We start from the raw sequence: 24,621 nt of genomic DNA on the forward strand, positions 1-24,621 counted from the left end.
CATGATGTGCAGAATATCCCCATTGAAGAGTAGAGATGCAATAGGTACTGAGAGAACTCTGTCAACATCAGAAGCCCGAGACTGTTCAACACACTTCCACTACACATAAGGGGCATAACTGGCCGACCCCTCACAGTGTTCGAGAGAGAACTTGATAAATACCTCCAAATGATACTTGATCAGCTAGGCTGTGATTCATATGTCAGGCTGCGAGAAGCAGCATCCAACAGCCTCAGACCAACAGGGCGTCTGACAGCTGGGGTGGACAGCGCTTCGGATTCGTAGTCCTGAGGTTCCGGGTTCGATCCCCGGTGGAGGCGGAGACAAATGGGCAAAATGTTTCTTTCACCCTGATGCCCCTGTTACCTAGCAGTAAATAGGTACCTGGGAGTTAGACAGCTGCTACGGGCTGCTGCCTGGGGGTGTGTAACAAAACGGAGGCCTGGTCCAGGACCGGGCCGCGGGGACGCTAAGCCCCGAAATCATCGCAAGGTAACCCTTCCCCCCATACCTCCCTCTACCACACTAACAGCTGATTTGTAATACTGTATTATCATTACTGGTTCGTTTTGGTGTGTGGGCCTATTATGGACCTCACACACACCTCGGCAACACCCAGCTGTACACCAAGAAGAGTAAATCTTCCCAGAGCGATGCTTCGAACTCGGCGGAGGAAGATTTAGAGTAGCTGGGAGGTGACCATATAATCCAGGTGGGAGGGGAAGGGCATTAAGGGCAGACCCGTTTACCCGTAGTGGGTTTCGAGAGCTTTTCTACACCCCCAAACCCGATCGGGGACAAGGCCTGGCTGGTGATAGCTTGATTGGTAAGGCTGTTGTTTGCCGCCGCCCGCAAGTCCACATATCCCTTACAACCAGGCTGATCCGGAACGTCATAAAGGAGCTCGTCCAATTACCTCATGTAAATTTCAACTTTTCTTATGGGTGGAAATGAGTCCAATAAAAGTTTGAATTAATGAGTCCGGAGTGACAAAAACTGGTGTTGGCACTGCGCCCCCCCCAACTAGTCACTACATTACTGCTTGCTGCACCTACCACCAGTTAATACAGTAACTGAGACCCCCCCCCCCCCCCCACCGCTAACTGGTGGGAGACACCACAAACTAGGGTAACTGGGTATTAGTACCACATTGCTGTTACTAATACCGCTGTGTAAGTTTCAAAGCTAACACAAGCTCTGGTATTGGGTCATCTCGCTTAAGGAAAATTTGGAGCTTAACTTGTTAAAATAAGCGATCAACCGAGGACACGGTAACACTGTCCGGAGAACCCATTACATATACTCACCATTAACAATTCTTCACGAGCATCACGCCAAACTCTACACATATTTCAACTGTCACTTGAGTCCACCGGTCTTCGAAGAAACTATTGTCATTATGCAAGCTCACACACTCGTCCTCACACCTCCAGGAACTCTACAGTAATCAACTTGCAACACATCAAAACCCCAAAATAACCAATTATTCCAGATTCCAGATTCTGGTGACATTCCGACAATTGTAAAATGGGGTAAAATAGCCAGACTTCACGAAGGTGGTAGTAAGGTAGGCGCTAAAAACTGCACTAAAACCATTATCACATTTCTTCTTCTTGAGATCATCTTATCTTGAGATAATTTCGAGGCTTAGCGTGCCTGCGGCCCGGTCCTCGACCAGGCCTCCATTTTGTTACACCCCCCCCCCCAGGAAGCAGCCCGTAGCAGCTGTCTAACTCCCAAGTACCTATTTACTGCTAGGTAACAGGAGCATCAGGGTGAAAGAACCTCCGCCCACCTGTTTCCGCCTCCACCGGGGATCGAACCCGGAACATCAGGACTACGAATCCGAAGCGCTGTTTACTCAGCTGTCAGGCCCCTCAGCATATCAGATAAGCATTAAATTACCTTACAAAGCACAGCACTAAAGTCTAAATATACCATATATGTCGCCGTATACGACGCACCTCCGCATAAGAGGAGGGCCTATTTTACAAGAACACTGCAGACTTGCTGTTAATATTTCTTGTAATCCTAGTCTTACATGTCGATAATAACAAGAGGTTATTAATGGTGTAACAGCCGTAAAATAATATAAGGCACTAGGCCCTACCCGCCGCCAAATGCGTTAACCATTACAAAAGGGGGATCTTGAACATGCTAACAAACTGGACCACAGAATAATGGTAACAGATCACGAAGACTGTCCGCCACAGAGACCCAGTGCGTGCGTGTCTCATTTTTGTTTTTAACGCGTCAAACATTGCCGGTACAAACGTGGACTTGTTCAAGAGAAAATCAGATACGTTCTCGCAACTATTGCCGGACCAACCAAGGACTCGACAGTCAGAAGGGGAAGACCTCATATAGCACAACACGGTAACTATTTGGACTGTAAGGAAAAATATGGGCATGGTAACGGAGACATTTTCAAAGATGATAGGTCAAGCCAAACCAGGGCTTCAGGTGAAATTGTTTGTTAGAGAAAGTATATAAAAAGTTAAAGTTGGACGGACAGGGGGTTAGTACAGTTAGTTAGTATCAGTACAGTGACGGGCGGGGAAGGGGTTACCAGTACAGTGAAGGGCTGGGAAGGGGGTTACCAGTACAGTGACGGGCTGGGAAGGGGTTTACCAATACAGTGACGGGCTGGGAAGGGGTTACCAGTACAGTGACGGGCGGGGAAGGGGTTACCAGTACAGTGAAGGGCTGGGAAGGGGGTTACCAGTACAGTGACGGGCTGGGAAGGGGGTTACCAATACAGTGACGGGCTGGGAAGGGGTTACCAGTACAGTGACGGGCTGGGGAAGGGGTTACCAGTACAGTGACGGACTGGGAAGGGGTTACCAGTACAGTGAAGGGCTGGGAAGGGGTTACCAGTACAGTGAAGGGCTGGGAAGGGGTTACCAGTACAGTGAAGGGCTGGGAAGGGGTTACCAGTACAGTGACGGGCTGGGAAGGGGTTACCAGTACAGTGAAGGGCTGGGAAGGGGTTACCAGTACAGTGACGGGCGGGGAAGAGGGTTACCAGTACAGTGAAGGGCTGGGAAGGGGTTACCAGTACAGTGATGGGCTGGGAAGGGGTTACCAGTACAGTGATGGGCTGGGAAGGGGTTACCAGTACAGTGACGGGCGGGGAAGAGGGTTACCAGTACAGTGACGGGCGGGGAAGAGGGTTACCAGTACAGTGAAGGGCTGGGAAGGGGTTACCAGTACAGTGACGGGCTGGGAAGGGGTTACCAGTACAGTGACGGGCTGGGAAGGGGTTACCAATACAGTGACGGGCTGGGAAGGGGTTACCAGTACAGTGACGAGCTGGGAAGGGGTTACCAGTACAGTGACGGGCGGGGAAGGGGTTACCAGTACAGTGACGGGCTGGGAAGGGGTTACCAGTACAGTGACGGGCTGGGAAGGGGTTACCAGTACAGTGACGGGCGGGGAAGAGGCGGGAGATTGTGGTATCACACCAGTCCAGGATCAGTAACCTCGGCGCTCAGTTTTTGCCCTTTAGTAATTATTGTGGCGATGGTGATGGCGGCGACAAGATGGTGACGATGGTGACGGTGGTGGTGTTAAACAGGGGCTGGTGACAAGCTTCCCATCATCCCATGCCCACATATCTGGGTGAAGACTAGCCCTGTCAGTGCCTCGGGCATCCCTCGTTGCCAACGTGTATATCAGTAATGTATTCAAAGCACAATCTGGCGCAGTTGTCGACTGCATCACAAGTCCATACGAGCAGACTGAGGGCTATATGGACCCCATGCAAGGCAGCTCCTACTTACACCCACTCACCACCACTCGCATGAATATCTAGCCTGCGCTTGAAACAAACCCAGCGACCCCCGCATCTATTGTTATCTACCCACATAGTTCATATGAACATATATTTACGCTTAGGAAATATTAGAAGGGCCGGATGCAAATCTGCACCCGTAAGTAACACCACAAGAGACCAGGAGGCATGGTAGGATGTGCAAAATAGCCCTGTTGAAAAACAGATGCAACAGGTACGCCCAGAGAAAATTCAAGTATCAAGGGGCCCAAAACGCTCTCCTAAACATAAGGGGATATAACGGGCCGATCTCTTACGGTCTTCCTTTCCAACCTGTCGTTGGTTTCGGGGATCAATGTCCCCACGGTCCGGTCCCTGTCCAGGCCACATGGTTGGTCTGGTCAATCAGGCTGTTGGACGTAGCTGCTCGCAGCCTGACGTATGAGTCGCAGCCTGACGTATGAGTCACAGCCTGACTGATCAGGTATCCTTTGGAGGTGTTTCTCTGGAACAGCCGTGAGAGGCCGGAGTTATGATATTAGCTAACCCGATAAACTAATGAACAGTAATCCTTGGAACACTTGACAGTTCTGGAAAACCTGTCTGTAAAAACAAGAATGTTTTAGATATGATTTATATCAACTGAGACTCGGGTGAATACAACGCTAGGCCTACTAGAATTTTGTTGTATCTAGTTACAGCTTTTAATAATAATATATCATTAATTTTATCACCGAGCCCTTTCAACCATGATTCATAGGTGGTAGTGGGCGTAAGTAGAGGCACCAAGAGTGTACCGTTACGGGGTAACAACCAAGGTGGTAGTGTGGAGGAGTGGTGGAGTGGAGGTGGCGTGTGGTGCTCCCACGGTACAGTGAGCACGAGGATCACCCTCATTATCAAACTCGAGGACCGTCACACTGCTCACACACACACACCACGCTAACACTCCCCCTCTTCAGTAAACACAACTTGTATTACTCCACAAAGTTGCTCAAGAGTTACGGCCACTGTGGCCAGAGTGACATACTCTGTGACAGTCCCGTGGCGATAGGAGCGCCTTCACCTTCCAGGGCGCTGCTTAAGGACAAAACGGTGTAGGTGTGCATGACTTCAACATGCTACTCAAGAATGTTTACAATGCGTTGTTTGTTGTGAGTGGTGCAGACAAGTTTGTAAACAAGTGTGGTGTTAGGGCTACAAGAGGGAAGTAATGTGTTAGGCAGTTGTAGCTGCTGATCAGTTCTCGCTCCCACAACACCCCTCTATGTCCCTTTAGTTCTCATCACACACCTTTATTCCTTCACTAAAAGAATTAGAATAAATATATAAATATATATATATTTATATATATATATATATAAGCAGGTATATATATATACCTGCTTGATTGGGTTCTGGGAGTAGTTCTACTCCCCCAAGCCGAGGCCAGGCTTGACTTGTGAGAGTTTGGTCCACCAGGCTGTTGCTTGGAGCGGCCGGCAGGCCCACATATCCACCACAGCCCGGTTGGTCTGGAACTCATTGAAGAAAACTATCTCGTTTTCTCTTGAAGATATCCACGGTTGTTCCGGCAATGTTTCTTATACTCGCTGGGAGGATGTTGAACAACCGTGGACCTGTAGTAAATATTGATGCTATCCAAGTTTACTACAGAGGGGAGGAGAAAGGGCTGTACGGGTGTTGTGAGGGGACGGGTAGACTAGTTGGGGGTGGAGTAACACAAGGCAAGACAGTTGGCACATACAGACGACATTGGGAAAATGATACACGAGAGAACCGCCTGTCACACACACACACACACACACACACACACACACACACACACACACACACACACACACACGGTGGCAGCCAACAACAACAATCCTTACACAACCACCAACCAGCCTAGCATCATAACAAAGGGTAGCAGGGTTCAAGGTGTGCAAGTGCATACAATGAAAGTTGTTAATATCCCGTATTTTCTACATTTGTCATCTTGACTTTGTTCAGAGCTGTTACAGGTGGTGCTTCAGTCACTTCCGGCCTGTACTCTCAAATACAACTTCCCGTCCTCATTCACAAAGGCAAAATGCTCGTTAATCCAGTCACCAAACGCCCCTCTCTTTGTGAATGAAAAACTAGACATGTCTCAACTAATTGTAGTGGATGGGGGGAGGGGGATGAAAATGCAATTCTTAACACAATACTCTTGATATTACTTCTCTCTTAATTACCATTTATTAGAAAGGGGGGGGGGAATGAAATGTTAATCTTTCAAACTTTTCACTAATTGAATGCTCTCAATAAAAACTAATTAATTAAATCCATTGAGTTTACCAAGTCCTCAGACTTTAAACAAACTTACCTGTTTGATAATGGGGTTCTGGGAGTTCTACTTCCCAAGCCCGGCCCGAGGCCGAGCTTGACATTATGCATTTTTCCTGCGTAACTTTTACTTCTGAAATCTGGCATCAGAGTACTACCTGGCTCAATAACAGACCCTCGTTGTATCAACGTTATGTATATTGTAGGTCTGAAGTGTTAATCAAAGGCATTCTCCAGATGTATCACAGACATCCCTAATTTAAACAAAAATATTTATATTTATAGTGAAAAGTAATCTCCCGGGGAAGACAATGTTGATGAGCTGCCTGCAGGGGGTACGCTAGGCTGTAAACACCACGGGCCAGGCTGCTCAGGTAGACAAAGGTAGATCAACAACAAGTTGCTCACCAAGTCTACATGCAACTCAGGACGTGTTCCATTTCACTACACTTAATTTTTCTACCACGAATTGATGATCGGATATCCTGCAGTTTGCATTGTGAACACTCCTACAAAACTGCCATCTAATCCTTTGTGAAGGCTGGCATGGCATGGTCTTGACCCATAAAGGGTGACGTGCGTTCGCGTAGCCAAAGACAACGCTACGCAATGCAAATCAAACACCATTAGACTGTTGGGGTCCAAATGAGGTTATTTGTTATTGGAGCGCAGGGAGAGCAATTGAAGATTAGCGTTTTTTTAAATATGCATTACAAATCAAAAGTTGTCTAAAACGCACGTGTCAAAATAGTGGCAAGCAGCACCTTTTTCATATACTCTAAAGTCAGTGACTCTGCTACCCTGTGTCTTAACTGCCATGTGTAAATGCCATTTGTAAATGTAAATGGTAAACCCTTAAATCTTCGACGGAAGACAAATGTAAATGACAAATGAATGACAAAGACAAATGGCTCGTGACAGTGAGCCAGGAAGGAAGCCACATGGAGTGCCCACACCTACCTCATACAAAAAAATAGCAAAGTGGTTTCCTGCAGACAATGAAACATCCGCAAACACAGCGGGTAACACGATTGCGTCCGCTGCAAACAAGTACTGTTTACACCCTCAGTACTACACTACCTACCAAGAGGCACCATTGTGTCATCCACAAGGTTCACTACCACCAGTAATCCCCATAATTATCTACATGTCTGGTGCCCCACAGTTGAGATACCAGACGTGGTGCCCGAAAGACCAGGTGTTGGTGCTCCAGCGGTGCCGTAATGCACCTAACACATTCATTTACGAGAAGACGGCGAAGAACAAAGCTGAAACACCAGTTGACAGGAAACGGAGTCATTTGAGTCAGGTTTCTTATCGGGAGATAAACACCGCAGGTTTTCGACAGCAAGACGTGTAAAACTGTGCAGATATATGACACGTACAGGGCAGGTTAATTATGATTATCTACCTAATACCTGTTGATTAACTTTCGTTGGTTCCGGGGATTAACATCTTCACGGTCCGGTCTCTTATCAGGTCTCCTTGTTGTTGGCTTGGTTAACCAAGCTGTTGGACGCAGGAGATCGGAGGCTGGCGTATGAATCACAGCCTGATTGATCAGGTATCCATTGTGGATATTTATCAAGTTCTCTCTTAAACATTGAGAAGTCGGCCGGTTATGCCCCTTATGTGTAGAGGGGGAGTTTTAGTGTCAACCAGAGTCAAATTACGAGGCACATAGATCAGCTCATTATTGCAAACGTTGGACTTGCACGAGCGCGACATAAATGGGCCTGTTAGCCTAGTCAATATGCGTCGTGCTGTATGTTGTAACACGTTACATACAAGAGTGTTGAGACAAACTACGAGTTACATGGAACTGGTTACTTACACGTGTGTGCGTGTGACGAGTCTAGGGCGAGCAGGTCCTGCCGGGAGAGGCCGCCGCTACCACCTGAAACACACAATTGTTACCCTTCTCTGTCTCTCTCTCTCTCTCTCAATACGTCACTGCCAGACGACGCCAGCAGAAAAATCACCCGCAGTTTTGACATTTGATACTCCTCTATCAATCATGTTTGGAGTATTAACTCTACTTTGTTTATGTTTTATGTATAAACATTGTTCTTTGACCTTAAACAGTGCTATTACAATTATTCTAAAACACACAAGCAAATGCAGTCCACGGTATACACAAGAGAGGCTTCGTACAATTTACTAGCAAAATAGAAGGCGCACAGCCTGATTGTTGAACCAATTCCGTTACGCTTAAATTTGTTATTTTTACACAGGTGGGTGAGACTTACTCAACGGTTTTCCCTTGGAACACGAATCGCCAATCGGTTAACAACCAGGTATCCAATTACTGCTGTATGAGCAAGGGCGAACAGTTAAGGACTGATACCTGCTTGATGAGATTCTGGGAGTTCTTCTACTTCCCAAGGCCCAGGCTTGACCTGTGAGAGCTTGGTCCACCAGGCTGTTGCATGGAGCGGCTAGCAGGCCCACATATCCACCACAGCCCGGTTGGTCTGGCACTTTTAGAAAACTATTTAGTTTTCTCTTAAAGATACTCATGGTTGTTCCGGCAATATTTCTTATACTCGCTGGGAGGATGTTGAACAACCGCGGACATCTGATGTTTATACAGTGTCCTCTGATTGTGCCGATGGCACCTCTGCTCTTCACTGGTTCTATTCTGCATTTTCTTCCATATCGCTCCCTCCAGTATGTTGTTATTTTACAGTGTAGATTGGGGCCTGGCCCTCCAGTATTTTCTACGTATATATTATTTGTTATCACTCTCGTCTCCTTTCTGGTGAGTACATTTGGAGGGCTTTGAGACGATCCCTATAATTTAGGTGCTTTATCACGTCTATACGTGCTGTATATGATGTCTGTATTCCCTCAATTTCAGCAATCTCTCCTGCTCTGAAGGGGGAAGTGAGTACTGAGCAGTACTCAAGACGGGACAGCACAAGTGATTTGAATAGTACAACCATTGTGATGAGATCCCTGAATTTGAAAGCTCCCGTAATCCATCCCATAATTTTTCTGGCTGACGCAATATTTGCTTGATTGTTCTCCCTAAACGTTAGGTCGTCAGACATCATTATTCCCTGACAGATACTGATACAGCCATAACCGATTCCCTAGTCAATTTTCCCTGTCCAGGACTCTAACCCATGGCAAATCGGTGGCGAGGCGAGCATTACCCACTAGGCTAGCAGGGACCGCTGTGAGTTGACAGCTCCCACAACACTAGCCACCAGCAACAGTTCCTGTCCCCACCGAGGCCACAACGGGTAGTGGTTGGTAACCTTCAGTAAATTCCAAACATAGTGAGGGTGAGCATGTGATCTGCCACCGCGAGCAGAGCAGGGCGGGGCGCACCTCAACACCGAGCTGGCTGGTAAGTCGCCAGGATAATAGGCCCTCAAGTGCCACTCCACAGATTACCTCTGATATGATACCTGCCACATGACTCACCCCTCCAAGAGTACTTTTGTTTTTAATTTAGTTTCTATCTCACACGTGGTTCATGTATTTACAATGGTAAATCATCATATATACATAGATATTCATCCGTCTTCCATGGGCAGGGTTAGAGGTCTGTTCTACTGCTTATTGAATAGTGGGGTATTGAGGACTCAAAGCACGCACTCAAACTCCTTCACTCTCCCGGCACTATAAACATGTACGCATGATATAATGGATGACCGCTAGCTAATGGCGAGGCTACACCATATACCGTTGGAAGGTGGCTTCATCATACGCAGCGGTGAACGCTATAATGAACCTATTATGTAAGGGGGGTGAGCGCTCATGCAGGTTGGACTGTGCCCTCACGTACACCACTCCTCTATCACGGGTGATTTAACAAAGAAATGGACGGTCGTTCGCGTGTCGAAGGTCATGTACCAATCCTTTGTGAACTTGGTAGAGTGCATGGATTATGGGGGTCAGAGAGAGGGATGTGAGGAGAGAGAGACAGAGGATTATAAACTTTCACAAGTGTGTTAGGGGAAAAGGAAACGAGTTAGGATATACATATGATGACCAGTCTCCGTGGTGTAGTGGTAAGACACTCGCCTGGCGTTCCGCGAGCGCTTTGTCATGGGTTCGTATCCTGGCCGGGAAGGATTTGGATTTGCGCCCAGTAGGGCGCAAATCCTTAACTGCAGCCTCTGTTTAACTCAACAGTAAAATGGGTACTGGTTGTAAAAACGATTCTTCGAGGCGGGGATCGTATTCCAGGGACCTGCCCGAAACGCTACGCGTACTAGTGGCTGTACAAGAATGTAACAACTCTTGTATATATCTCAAATAAATAAATAAATAAATAAATAAAATGGTAACTTAGCCCGAGACCCAGAGGTCGGGCTGTGGCATGTAAGGTGTTGAGAAAATCAACAATGGAAGTGTGTATGGAAGCGTACACACGCGGCCGTATAACTGCTTAATACATCATACACCCGCCACTTTGCGCCCAACCTCCACGTTATCTGTCATTATTAAGTTGTTATTCTATATGCTAACATAGTTCAACTAATTGATACAATAATGTTTTAACCAAAGGCTGGTCAATAGCTCACCTGAGGGGCGAGTCCCCTCACCTTCCTTCATTGGACCAATACCCATCTGGGTTTTATTATTTTATGTATTTGAAAAGAACACCAAAGAAAAACTCCCACACACACTTTATTTACTTATATATTTCCCTTGTGAGAATTAGTGCCACTAGTTAAATCATCTTTACGTAGCGAAGAACTGACGGTATTTGTCATCGATAATCTCATTTTGTAAGTGGTACCTTAGCTGCTAGAGTTTGTTACAGTACAGTGTGATGTGACTAAAGCAATGTCCACTTGGTACTTCACAATATTTGTATGTTGTTTATTCTTCTGCAGCGCCGAGCCTATTCTTTCATTTCTATAGATCCTTACAAAGGACCCAGTTATTGATGACTTTTTTTCCTTGTAATTAAGATTCTTGTTCAGCAAGACTGGACTAGGATCATACAAGTTATGATTAAGTTGACACTGTCCGATAGTTTGGGGTTTGATTAGTTGCGTAGTAATCGTGGTCCTTACATAATTATTTACTGTCATATTTAGTTCCAAGGGTCAGTTTGAAAGCGAACATTTTGGTGAGAAGTGCGGACGCTGTGTTGGTCAGTGTGTAGCAGCACAGGTGAGCAAGCAGCTGCTGCTCCTACTGTTGTTGTTTTAGATTCACCTACTCGGAAAAAAAGTTGCAAGTAGCACGGGGTATGGCGAGCTCGTAGTGGACTTGTAGCTGCTGCATGACTGCGGTGTATAGACTGAGTACTCCGACAATCCACAGGGCAGTTTTATATGACTTTTCAAATGAGTCTCCACCACCCAAACACAGTCTTCACTTGAAAGGTACAAGCCTTCTGCCATTAGACCCGCCCTCTCGCCTTTCCTGTCCCTTGCAACTCTTTGCCACTTTCACTACCCTCCCTCTCCCACCATTCTATCCCATTCTATCAACTCCCACTCATCACTAGCCTGCGCTTACTCACCTCCTACCTACCCCTGCCGATAGAAATTACAAAGAAATGACCGAAATCTATTGACTAAAGGCTTATATTATCGAGAACGATTAAATCTCTTATATTGTATTGGATGGAAAGCAGGCGAGATATACACCAGACTCCACACAAGAGGACTGAGGTACCGAGGGGTGATGAGACCGTCAACTGGGAGCCTTAGCAGAGACTGGGCCCGTGGGGGCACTGACCCCGGTAATCACCATAAGGAAGGCAGGTATGTAGTGCGCCCCCCTCTCTCTCCCTCGTCTCTACCTACCCCTGGGCGGCCATCTCGCCTCCCCATCAGCCCCGGACAACATTAATACGTCTGGTCTGGCTCCGGTGACTCATACCCGCCACTCAACACTCACTTTCTCCTCCCTACTCATCTACACCAACCACCGAACGAGCATACACACACACGGCGCGCGGAACTCGTAATCCTGTGGCCTGGGTTCGATTCCCGGACTAAGCAGAGATAAATTGGCAGAGTTTTTTCACCCTGATATCTATTTACTGTTACCTAGTAGTAAACAGGTATCTGGGAGTTAGACAGCTGCTACGGGCTGCTTCCTGGGTGCTTCCAACTAGGTTCTCCCGTAGTTAAGCTTGCGGGGGTTGAGCTTTGTCTCTTTTAGTCCCCGCATCAGGTGAATACATCTGTGTGTGTGTGTAGCTGGCTAACATCAAAACAGCCTTCAGGAACCTGTGAGTAAGGAATCATTCAGAACTTTGTATACCACATATGTAAGACCAATCCTGGAGTATGCGGCCCCAGCATGAAGCCCGTACCTTGTCAAGCACAAGGCGAAGCTGGTAAAAGTTCAGAAGTATGCCACTAAGCTAGTTCCAGAACTAAGAGGCATGAGTTACGAGGAAAGGCTAAGGAAAGGTGAAATGCACCTCACGACACTGGAAGTCAGAAGAGTGAGGGGGAGACATGATCACGACCTACAAAATTCTCGGAGGAATTGACAGGGTAGATAAGGTTTAAACTGTTTAACATGGGGGGGGGGGTGGTGGTGGTACGCGAACAAGAGGACACAAGTGGAGACTGAGTACCCAAATGAGCCACAAGGACGTTAGAAAGAACTTTTTCAGTGTCAGTAGTTAACAGATGGAATGCATTAGGCAGTGATGTGGTGGAGGCTGACTCCATACACAGTTTCAAATGTAGATATGATAAGAGCCCAGTAGGCTCAGGAATCTGTACATCAGTTGATTGACGGTTGAGAGGCAGTACCAAAGAGCCAGAGTTCAACCCCGCAAGCACAACTAGGCAAGTACACACACAAATATGCAACAAGGCTCGTTCCTGAGTCAAGGGAACTGAGCTATGGATAGAGAGAACTGTATTTCACTACACTGGAGAAAAAAAGGAATAGGGCAGACACGATAACGACATACAAGATACTAACGGGGATTGACCAAGTAGATATAGAAGCAATGTTCAAATTGAGGAACAGTAGAACGTGAGGACATAATTGGAAACTGGAAACACAGATGAGTCAGAGATGCCAGAAAGGACATATTCAGTCTAAGAGTCGTAAAAAAGTGGAACGGACAATGTATTGAACTATGATGGTGTAAAGGCGGGGCTTAAGAGCAGATGCTGGACCCTGCAAGCACAACTAGGCGAGTACACAGACATCCAAACATACCCACCACGGCTCTTAATGTCGCCAACACAGGAGCCACAGCCTACACCTAAAATAATTACCAAATAATTCTTTGCGGGCGTTTTACACTTTACGATATTTCAGAAAATGATCGCATTAGGCTCAAAGAACATTTTGAGTTTTATGTTCCAGTTCTTCAATAAAATGACCTTCTCTCTTTTTATATATCAATAATATTTTGACATGGTTTAGGAGCACAACAGAAAACACTTAAATACGCTGGGCAAAGTTGCAAATTAGCTGTGTCTGATCAACCCTCATTTTCCAACATACACCCGTACGAGTTACTATAGCAACAACTGAATAGCAAAGGGGAATTAGAACACTATTCAGAGTTGGTTTTTTAATAGAAAAATGACCAACAGCAAACCAGATCATAAGTGTTAACATGTGTAGGGTATCATAATTAATGAAACCAATGACCATATTAATAAATTTTTCAATAATTTTTTTGTTTGGCTTTTCATTTTAGAATATGAAATTAGCCAAAAGAGAAAAAGAGGCAAACCTTCGAAAAAGGGTCATGAAAGTTTCAAAAGAATACAGTGGAAAATACAACCAATAAGATACTAAAGAATTGTTTATTTCAGTTAGAAATTGCAAAGAAAATTACTCACACTTTTCGTTACCTTTAGATTTTTTATTTAGTGTGTATTACATTTGTATTAACAAGAAAGACTAATCTTTTCACATTCACCATTGAAAATGACACTAACAAAATTTATGATAAAAAAATTTAATTGTAATAGTAGGAGGTGATTGTGCCAACAGTGAGCGGCGCCATGGACCAAACCTTCTCATACTGTATCTATAGTCACACCACCTAACTCCCACCATTGTATATCCACACACGTTAACACTTGGATAAAATAACACATTTTGACTATTGTGGCTCGTTACATTTTGCTTACCATTGGGACATGAAAGCTAAAATACACGATGGGGGAGAGGAGCCAGGTTGAGCTGGCTACAAATGAGGCCTCTCCGGCGTGTGCCACGATACACAGGTGTCCACGCCAGACCTGCCACCAACACCTGCCACACGCAATACACCCTTCAATTATTTCGTAGTAATATAAATAATGGGGATTGCGAGGTACAGGTGAAGACTAATTTTTGGAAAGGTGGAATACTGGTGGGGTTACGGTAGCAGACCTTGCTGACACCACCAAACTTTGCTGGTGAGGGAGAGGGGAGGCGGGAGCAGCCGGGCTTGGTGGTGGTGGTAGAGTAATAGGGAGATGAGGGGGGCGGAGCAGCGTGAGAGAAGGGAGTAGGAGAGGAAGGGGAGCAACAGCAGCGTTAGGGGACGAAGGGGAGCAGCAGCGTGAGGGGAGGAAGGGAAGCAGCAGTGTGAGGGGAGGAAGGGAAGCAGCAGTGTGAGGGGAGGAAGGGGAGCAGTAGCAGCAGCGTGAGGGGAGGAAGGGGAGCAGTAGCAGCAGCGTGAGGGGAGGAAGGGGAGCAGTAGCAGCTGCGTGAGATAGGAGAAGAGCAGCCTGGGAATGGGGAGGAGGAGCGTGGGAGTGGGGAGGACGACTAGAGTCAACAAGGCTTGGCGCCGCCATGCTGCCCTTATACGTCTGCCCGACCCCAACCCTCGCATCCACAATGCAATTCTGTCCCGCGGCTCCATCGCTGCCAACCCCCGTACCCTCCCTTCTACCCTTCCAAGCCCTGTCTGCTTCCCGCTCGCACTCACTCACTCCCTCCCTGTCTGCTTCCCACTCGCCCTCACTCCCTCCCTGTCTGTCTGCTTCCCGCTCGCACTCCCTCCCTCCCTCCCTGTCTGTCTGCTTCCCGCTCGCCCTCACTCCCTCCCTGTCTGTCTGCTTCCCGCTCGCCCTCACTCCCTCCCTGTCTGTCTGCTTCCCGCTCGCCCTCACTCCCTCCCTGTCTGTCTGCTTCCCGCTCGCCCTCACTCCCTCCCTGTCTGTCTGCTTCCCGCTCGCCCTCACTCCCTCCCTGTCTGTCTGCTTCCCGCTCGCCCTCACTCCCTCCCTGTCTGTCTGCTTCCCGCTCGCCCTCCCTCCCTGTCTGTCTGTCTGCTTCCCGCTCGCACTCCCTCCCTCCCTCCCTGTCTGCTTCCCGCTCGCACTCCCTCCCTCCCTCCCTGTCTGCTTCCCGCTCGCCCTCCCTCCCTGTCTGTCTGTCTGCTTCCCGCTCGCACTCACTCCCTCCCTGTCTGCTTCCCGCTCGCACTTACCCCCCCCCACCCCGTCTGCTTCCCACTCGCCCTCACCCCGTGTCTGCTTCCCGCTCGCACTTACCCCCCCCTCCCCACCCCGTCTGCTTCCCACTCGCCCTCACCCCGTGTCTGCTTCCCGCTTGTTCTTCCCTCCTACTGCCCACACGGCGCTCAACCCGTCCTCCTAAATAGCACGTCGTATTTTGACGTATACTTTACCCACGGCCAAAAAACTGTCGTACAAGTGGCAGCTTCTCGCGAAATTGACAATGCTCAGTTTTCTGTTTGCGGATCCTCTGGTAGGTTAGGATAAGGCACTTTAGTACGAAAGGTTCTTGAGGTTAGGGAACACTGGCGAGAACGGGGTGCCCACCCTCGCACTGCTGCCCACCGGGGCACGCCCGCACGCCTCACACATCTCATTGACTACAGTCCAATGTAAATCGGGTCTTTCAATGGACCACAGATAATAATATGGTGTTTAATGGAAGGCAGTTCCAGCTCCTGCGCTAAGGAAAAAAATTAAAATGAAAAACAAAAAACGGACACCATATATAAAATGGAATCAAATCACACTATAGAGCGACAGAGCACTGCAAATGATCTAGGAGTAATCATGTAGGAAGACCTTACCTTTACAGAACACAATAAAATAACTGTCACGACTGCAAGAAAAGTGACAGGTTGGATAACAAGGACCTTCCAAACAAGGGATGCCATACTAATGATGATACTTTTGACGACACAAGAGCTCTCTAGGGCGGAGTGTTGTTGCTCATTAGCAGCCCCATTGAGAGCCGGAGATATTGCTGATCTAGAGAGCGTGCAAAGATCCACTCAGAATCCACTATAAGTGAACAAATCCACAAGGGTCGTGAAGAGGGTTTGAACCTACATCCGAGAGGATCCCAGACGCTGCCTTAATCGACTGAGCTACGACATGGTTAAAAGAATTGCAACCGGAAGTTCTACTAAGCTTACACTCTAAGTCATCTTAATTATTGGAACCGATTTAAAGTTCTAAATTTGTATTCTCTAGATCGCAGGCGAGAGATACATAATAATCTACACGTGGAGGATATTAGAGTGACTGGTTCCAAATCTGAACACAGAAGTAACATCACACGAGACCAGGAGGCATGGCAGGATGTGCAGAATACCTCCGTTGATAAGCAGAGGTGCAACAGGTACTCTGAGGGAGAACTATCAACATCAAGACTTTATAACCAAGACTTTAACACTCTCCTGCTACACGTAACGATCATAACTGGCCGACCCCCCAGTGTTCGAGAGAGAACTCGACTAACACCTCCAAAGACTACCTGATCAACCAGGCTGTGATTCATACGTCAGGCTGCGAGCAGCCGCGTCTAACAGCCTGGTTGACAAGACCACCAACCGGGCCGCGGGACCGTTGATCCCTGGAAGCTACACAAGGTAAGTAGTGGCCGGTCGTAGGCGCTCCCTTATGCCCAGAAGAGCTACCCAAAGGTTCTTGAGGGAATGTTCTTAACAAGTTAATGTTGCAAATAAAACATCAAGTTGTTGCTAACTTGTATGACATCCTCCCTGGAAGTACACCAAATCACTTTGTGTACTTCCTCGTGTAGCTTTTCTCCATCTCCAAACTGCTTTTACTTGTCAATAAGAAACTCATTTTAGAATAGCCAGCATTCTTTGGTGCCAAAGGCACCCATTGTTGGCAATTTGTTGTTATGGATTTAGGGGGGTACTTGAGTAACAACTGCCTCAGTCATTTACAAGGGAGAAGATGGTAGACACAATGCTTCCTCTGAATTGGGCACATCTCATGGAGGAGTGCTCAACCTTCACGCTTTTCACTCTTTTGATACAAAAGCTAATAATTACATACCTACACAAATTTATGAAGCGGCCCGCAGGCCCACCAATCCACTACAACCTGGTTGGTTCGGCACTTCTTCTTGCAAGAACCTATCTAAAGTCTTTAAGATGTCTTTAAGAACCACTTCGTAAAGACATCCACATTTTTTCCCGGTAATATTCCTATTGCTTGCTGGGAGGGTATTGAACAGCCATGGGCCCCTCTAACTGTGCCTATTGTTCCTCTGCGTACTGGATCTAATATGCTTTTCCTTCCGTATCTTTCGCGCCAGTATGCTGTTATTCTGCTGTGCAAATTTGGGACCTGACTTTCCAGTAGCTTCCATGTTTATATTATTTTATACCTCTCTCGTCTCCTTTCCAGAGAGCTGTGTAGCGGTCCCAATAATTTAGATGTTTAATCGTTTCTATTTGTGTCGTAGAGGTTCTCTGTATTCTCTCTTATTTCAGAAATCTCTCCTGCTCTGAAAGGGAAAGTGACTACTGAGGAGTAATCAAGACGGGAGAGCATTAGTGATTTAAATAGTATTAACACTGCTGTGGGATCTCTGAATTTGAACGTTCTCATAATCCATTCTATCATTTTCCTGACTGCCGCTATATTTGATCGGTTATGTTCACTGAATGTCAGGTCGTCAGACATCATAATTCCCAGATCTTTTACATGTTGCTTTACTTCTATGAGCAAGTCTGTGTCCTGTACCCTGTGTTTCGTGTATTCTGCAATCCCTCATATGCAATAGGATCACATCATGCTGTTGTAAACGTAAGATTAATAACAACGGGTTTTCTTCCTATTCGGGGGTGTTGTACATGCTGCTTTGGCGGTGTTTCCACTTACAGGATGAGTGGCGCTGCCCAATACTGTCACTATGGCGGTGTGTCCACTTACAGGATGAGTGGCGCTGCCCAATACTGTCACTATGGCGGTGTGTCCACTTACAGGATGAGGGGCGCTGCCCAATACTGTCACTATGGCGGTGTGTCCACTCACAGGATGAGTGGCGCTGCCCAATACTGTCACTATGGCGGTGTGTCCACTCACAGGATGAGTGACGCTGCCCAATACTGTCACTATGGCGGTGTGTCCACTCACAGGATGAGTGACGCTGCCCAATACTGTCACTATGGCGGTGTGTCCACTCACAGGATGAGTGGCGCTGCCCAATACTGTCACTATGGCGGTGTGTCCACTCACAGGATGAGTGACGCTGCCCAATACTGTCACTATGGCGGTGTGTCCACTCACAGGATGAGTGGCGCTGCCCAATACTGTCACTATGGCGGTGTGTCCACTCACAGGATGAGTGACGCTGCCCAATACTGTCACTATGGCGGTGTGTCCACTCACAGGATGAGTGACGCTGCCCAATACTGTCACTATGGCGGTGTGTCCACTCACAGGATGAGTGGCGCTGCCCAATACTGTCACTATGGCGGTGTGTCCACTCACAGGATGAGTGACGCTGCCCAATACTGTCACTATGGCCGTGTGTCCACTCACAGGATGAGTGGCGCTGCCCAATACACTCGCCCCTCGGGGCAAAATTAAAAATAATAATAATACTTTGGTGGTGATAACTAGGCTCCTTTGTATTCTGATCAACCATGCAGTTCGACACCATATATTATATTATATTATATTATATTATATTATATTATATTATATTATTAATAATATATGGCGCACGTCATGTGCTCTCATCTCCACCAACACTATACATCATAATGAGAATGTAGGCTAAGGTCAGCCAGCATGGGAACCAATATCCTTCAGTGCTTGGATTTGTGTGTAAACCTAGATTGGCTTGACAGTTTCTAGAGAAAGATCAATGTCTTCAGGGACACCAAACGAGAATCTTGTATATATCTCAAGATACTGCTTAGGCTTCACTGGAGCATAGCGAGCGTGGGAGCATCTCCCCAAACATACCGAGGGCAGGCAACCAGGATATGCTCAACAGAGGAGTATATGACACTGCTCGCATAGTGGGATCTGTGCTGCTTGCATCAGGTTTTTATGGGTCAGGGCTGTGTGACCCACTGTCACGGACTGACAAGATGCTCAACACGCCCCCCCCCACCCCTTCCCTCGCCCCTGCATGTTCTCCATCAAACCCTTCTTGTTAGAAAGGTACAAAGTGCTGCCAACGATGCTCATTAATACAAGATAACATTCGATTTCATTTGTAAATGATTTTTCACTTAAAGAGGCTTAATCAAATAGTTTAGATAAACGTTAACTACGAATACAGTCTACTCCCATCTTGGTTTTTCTCTAAACCATTATTTGCAAGCACAAGACCCACAGTACGACTACTGATCGTGTGCTGGAGACGTCCTTAAAAATGACTACGAAGAACAAAAGTTCAGTGATGTCTCTTCCCAGCACTGTGGGAGTAACCAGTGTCAAATCAGTATCCAAAATCATCTCTGAAAGGGTAAGGAGCCCAGAATATTACTGTACTACGCAAAACCCAAAGTAAAACTCCTCTATAGCATTACATTCTGGCCTAAAAGTAAATCAAACATCTACTAATAAACAAATGAACGAAACGCTTTAGAGAGAGAGAGAGAGAGTGGTTGCCAACTGTGGCGTGACGGCACACCCGCCAGCCCTGCCTAGGCTCCACGTGTCATTACATTAGAGGAGCTGTTACCTACATATTTCCACAGGGAAGGAGGACAACCATACTGCACACTGTGTCCCGCGTGCACACCAACACATGAAACAAATAGCACCATTAAAGGCAAAATGTGGAAAATCCAATAAGATATTTCAACTTTAACAAGCAACAAAGTCTGCAAATACATTTATTCGTGACACTTAGGTTCATAAACAATATTTCAGCTCATTAAGTGCAGAGCTTCCTGCCGTCCAGCATTGAAACTGAAATTCATTACTTACACACAAGTGACCGACAGAGCAAATTGGAATAGGATCACTGGGTAAGCAGCCTTATATCGGGTAGTTATTTGTATATTGGTCATGCTTTTATACACAGTAGAAAAAAAGTGTTATTGACAGGGAAGTGAATGTCATACTGGGGAAATGGAAGTAACGCTGACAAAAAACGAGACTCGCATTATCCTGGTTCAGATTTATTTCATATATATAGTATAATAGTTTATATATAACACACAGAAAACACAGTAGCGTGATGCATCAAATGAACAAATCCACAAGGGCTGTGATGAGGGTTCGAACCTACGTCCGAGAGGATCCCTGACGCGCCTCAATCGACTGAGCTACGACATGGTTAAAAGAATTGCAACCGGGAGTTCAACCGACCTCACACGGATCCTGCAGTCTCTCCGAGAGACAAACCAGGATTTTACACAATTCCTCTATGCACCCGAGCTCTGTCAATAAGCTATTCTAAAATCCTGGTTTGTGTCTCGGAGAGACTGCAGGATCCGTGTGAGGTCAGTTGAACTCCCAGTTGCAATTCTTTTAACCATGTCGTAGCTCAGTCAATTGCGGCGCGTCAGGGATCCTCTCGGACCTAGGTTCGAACCCTTATCCCGGCCCGTGTTGATTTGTTAAGTTTATTTATATTTTGGATATAATAAATAGTATACTCTCTTCAATGTATCCTCCCCAAAAATGCCTAAAAAATTAACACGGGAAAAGAATTTGAATTAATTATTTAGCAACATTAAATTTTAGGCTTAGAATGGGGGCACAAAAACAAGATTAAGTCATAATTGATAATGAAAGCAGTCTAAAAGCAGCCCGTTCTCTCGTTTTGCCATTCCGTAAAAAATGTAACTGTTTTGCCCAACCAGAAACGTACTAACCCAAGAAACCCACCTAACTTATCGAGGCCGATGCATGGGAGACGTCAAAATTATGTTGCTTTAATTTTTAATAAGTAAAAACGTGTTTGTTGATTCCGTTAAAACTGCTACATAAAACAACGGAGATAGAACCACTTCACAATGGAGGTAGTAAAGCAGATGAAAAAAATTATAGACCAAGAGCTCTAACATCACACATTATAAAAATCTTTGAAAAGAGTGCCAAGAAGTAAGATTACAAATATGATGGAATTACAAAATTATATAACCCTGGACAACACGGGTTCAGAACTGGACGCTCCTGCCTCTCAAAATTGTTAGATCACCGTCTTACATGGCCTTAGATGCCATGAAAGACAAGCAAAACACTGATGTAATATACACACACTTTTCTTTCGAGAAATGAGACCATGGTGTTTTTGTGCACAGAAAAAAATGCGATGAAAAGAAATTCCTGGCAAATTAGGGAGAGATCTTTTAACTTTCCAAGGAACAGGACCCAGAATGTAAGTCAACAAAGTAAAATCCGGATCCTCCAGCATGACGAGCGCAGTTCTCCGAGGTACCGTACTTGCTCTCTACTTTTTCTCCTCATAACATAGGCAAGGATGAAAACTATACTACTGTATCATCATTTGCACATGCAGATGGAAAATATTAAGAGGGACTGGTTCCGAATCGGCACCCGGAAATGACATATGAAACTAGTAGGCAATGGCAGGATGTGCAAAATAGCTCCACTGAAATGTAGAGGTACGATAAGTACGCTGAGAGAGAACGCTACAACTCGAGAAACACCTCCGAAGGATACGTGTAGTTTGAAAACGCCATGAAAAACGTTAATTGAAAGTTTCTTCTCCTAACCTTATTGAGTAAGTCGGAGGACTAACAGAAAACGGGAAAGTACATCACTTTCGTGAGCCGATTTCATTTCAAATTACGTCCATTTTTGGCCATCCATAGCGCGCATACGAGCGAAAAGCGACGTTATTTTTAAGAGGACGGGTTGATCACCACGTCAAAATGTACTGCCTAATAACAACGACAATGTTGCCAGCTGCACGAGACGAACAAGTACACTACAATATATTATAGTGTAGTACTTGAAAACTACACTACAATAGTTTTCAATTACACTACAGTGTAGTGTAACCAGCACACTACACTGTAGTGTAACCAGCACACTACACTGTAGTGTAACCAGCACACTACACTGTAGTGTAACCAGCACACTACACTGTAGTGTAACCAGCACACTACACTGTAGTGTAACCAGCACACTACACTGTAGTGTAACCAGCACACTACACTGTAGTGTAACCAGCACACTACACTGTAGTGTAACCAGCACACTACACTGTAGTGTAACCAGCACACTACACTGTAGTGTAACCAGCACACTACACTGTAGTGTAACCAGCACACTACACTGTAGTGTAACCAGCACACTACACTGTAGTGTAACCAGCACACTACACTGTAGTGTAACTAACACACTACAATATACTGTAGTGTGCTAGTTATCCAGAATGTTGGTCAGCGGTGCACGTAGGAACTACAGCTCGGTAAATCAGGTACAGTTTGGAAATGTTTATCCAGTTCCCTCTTGACCACAGTAAGAGGTTTGTTGTTGATGCCGCTAATGTTTATACAAGTTTCTTAAGAGTACTTATTGTATCCCTATTTTGAATATAGATATTTGTCGCATTCTGCCATGCCTCCTCGTCTCCTAAGTTGTTTTTGGTGTGTACATATGAACGTAGCAAGGAGCATAATGTGAAAGATTTTAACCTGGTTAAACCAAAGCAGACCAGAGGTAATTATACACAAATAACTAAGAGCGAGCATTCATTATCCACCTCACTTATAAACCAAAACAAACAACACCTCAATAGCAACACAATGCTCACAGTAACCTCTCAAGATTTACCTTAAGATGTTTTTTTGCCAGCAGCATGTAACCTTGAGAAATGATAAGGAGGTAGTGTTAGTGTGGCAGACGGCGCCACGGCTGGTAAGAGGCGACACCGGGCGTCTCCACCCCTCCTGCCACCACTGCCACACTGCCTCTCCCAACACCACACCCGCCAAAATACTAAACTAAATATACACAACAGGTTAAGGTTAGGTTGAATGCCCTTGACCACAAATCTCATGGCCATACCAGTTGAGAAGCACCACCACCACCACGTGTTACAACTAAAATATATTAGTCAGACTTGGGCATGACCACTTCATTACTTTTCATGACTACAATAAAGTTTTCAAGTACTTATTACTCTCTGGATCACGACTGAAAAACTGCAACAAGTATGCAATGGCGGCCCTGCTACTTGCAGGAGAGCATATTAATGTTTTATCACGACCATCCAACGCTCACTATTCATCACCGTTAGGGTGTATCTACATGCGAAATCGCTATACTACAACGACTCCCAGACAACATAAATCACAGACGCAGAAACTACCCCCAATTAAGGTGCTCAACTCTCATCCCACGGTTACAGACGTACTGTGATTACTGCGACGCAACGTTTTCCCAGTAACCACACATCTGTAAGTGTAATTATCCGTGCCACCATGACAAGACAACCCAGCAGGAGAGGATAACAGATCACGTCAGAGCATCTGTACACTGGTACAATGCAGTCGCACACAACAACCTTAATCATTGTGAACGAAAAGGTGGTGGCTGGGGCCTGAAGTCTTGGGCACACGTGCCGTGGAGACTCAGGTTGGAAACGAGCACCAAAGTTACAAAGTTTTCAGCATGAGGAAAGGACTTCGTGTAGACACACAGGCTTTGTAATATCACCCAAAACGTGTATTTTCCATCGAGTCCAAATACATTGGTGTAGGGATGTGATCACCTCTACTTGTAGCTCCAGGGGAAAGGATGTGCTGAAGCACACTTTGGGGGTTCCGTGGTTGGGACAGCAGTCTACAGCAGACGGGGAAGTGGGGGCGACAGCAGTCCACAGCAGACGGGGAAGTGGGGGCGACAGCAGTCCACAGCAGACGGGGAAGTGGGGGCGACAGCAGTCCACAGCAGACGGGGAAGTGGGGGCGACAGCAGACAGCAGTGTGGCCCCGCCCTGTACATAAATACGCCCAGCCTTACGCGCGCCTCAACGTCATTATATACAAGGCGACGCTAAGGCCTCATCACTACGAGTTACAGCCCCGCTCCTGTGCCAGGCAGGTCCACTACGGGCTCACCATACTCCCTGCTACTTGCAACTTCTTGTTCCAAGTAGCTGAATCTAATAAAACAACAACAGCCTTGCGATTCAGTCTTGTTCTCGTATCATTATCTTGACGGATCACCTCTACCAGCTACCCAATATCCCAGAGCGTGCGGGACGAGAGGTTGCAGGCGGCACTAGCTGCGCCAGGCGAGCAGAGAGGGAGTCCTCACTGGACCGCATCAGAGGAGGGCTGTACAGCAGCATCCCATGGCCAAAATCCTGTGTACATACCAGACACCCAATACCTCTGAGTCATCTCTTTC

General features: G+C 46.4%; 1 protein-coding gene across 4 annotated transcripts in view; it reads right to left on the reverse strand.

Moving 5' to 3' along the window:
• Positions 1 to 24,621, reverse strand: part of Ack-like (activated Cdc42 kinase-like) — a 110,154-nt gene that overhangs the window by 48,764 nt on the left and 36,769 nt on the right. For 2 of the 4 annotated variants that reach the window (XM_045749790.2, XM_045749827.2), the window contains exon 3: positions 7,917 to 7,979. The exons of the other annotated variants lie outside the window; for them this stretch is intronic. The gene's annotated coding sequence lies outside the window, so the exon portion shown is untranslated. The remainder of the gene's footprint in view (positions 1 to 7,916; positions 7,980 to 24,621) is intronic. 4 annotated transcript variants of the gene reach the window in all.

This window comes from Procambarus clarkii, chromosome 5 (assembly GCF_040958095.1).
Source record: "Procambarus clarkii isolate CNS0578487 chromosome 5, FALCON_Pclarkii_2.0, whole genome shotgun sequence".
In the NCBI taxonomy this organism is placed as follows: domain Eukaryota; kingdom Metazoa; phylum Arthropoda; class Malacostraca; order Decapoda; family Cambaridae; genus Procambarus; species Procambarus clarkii.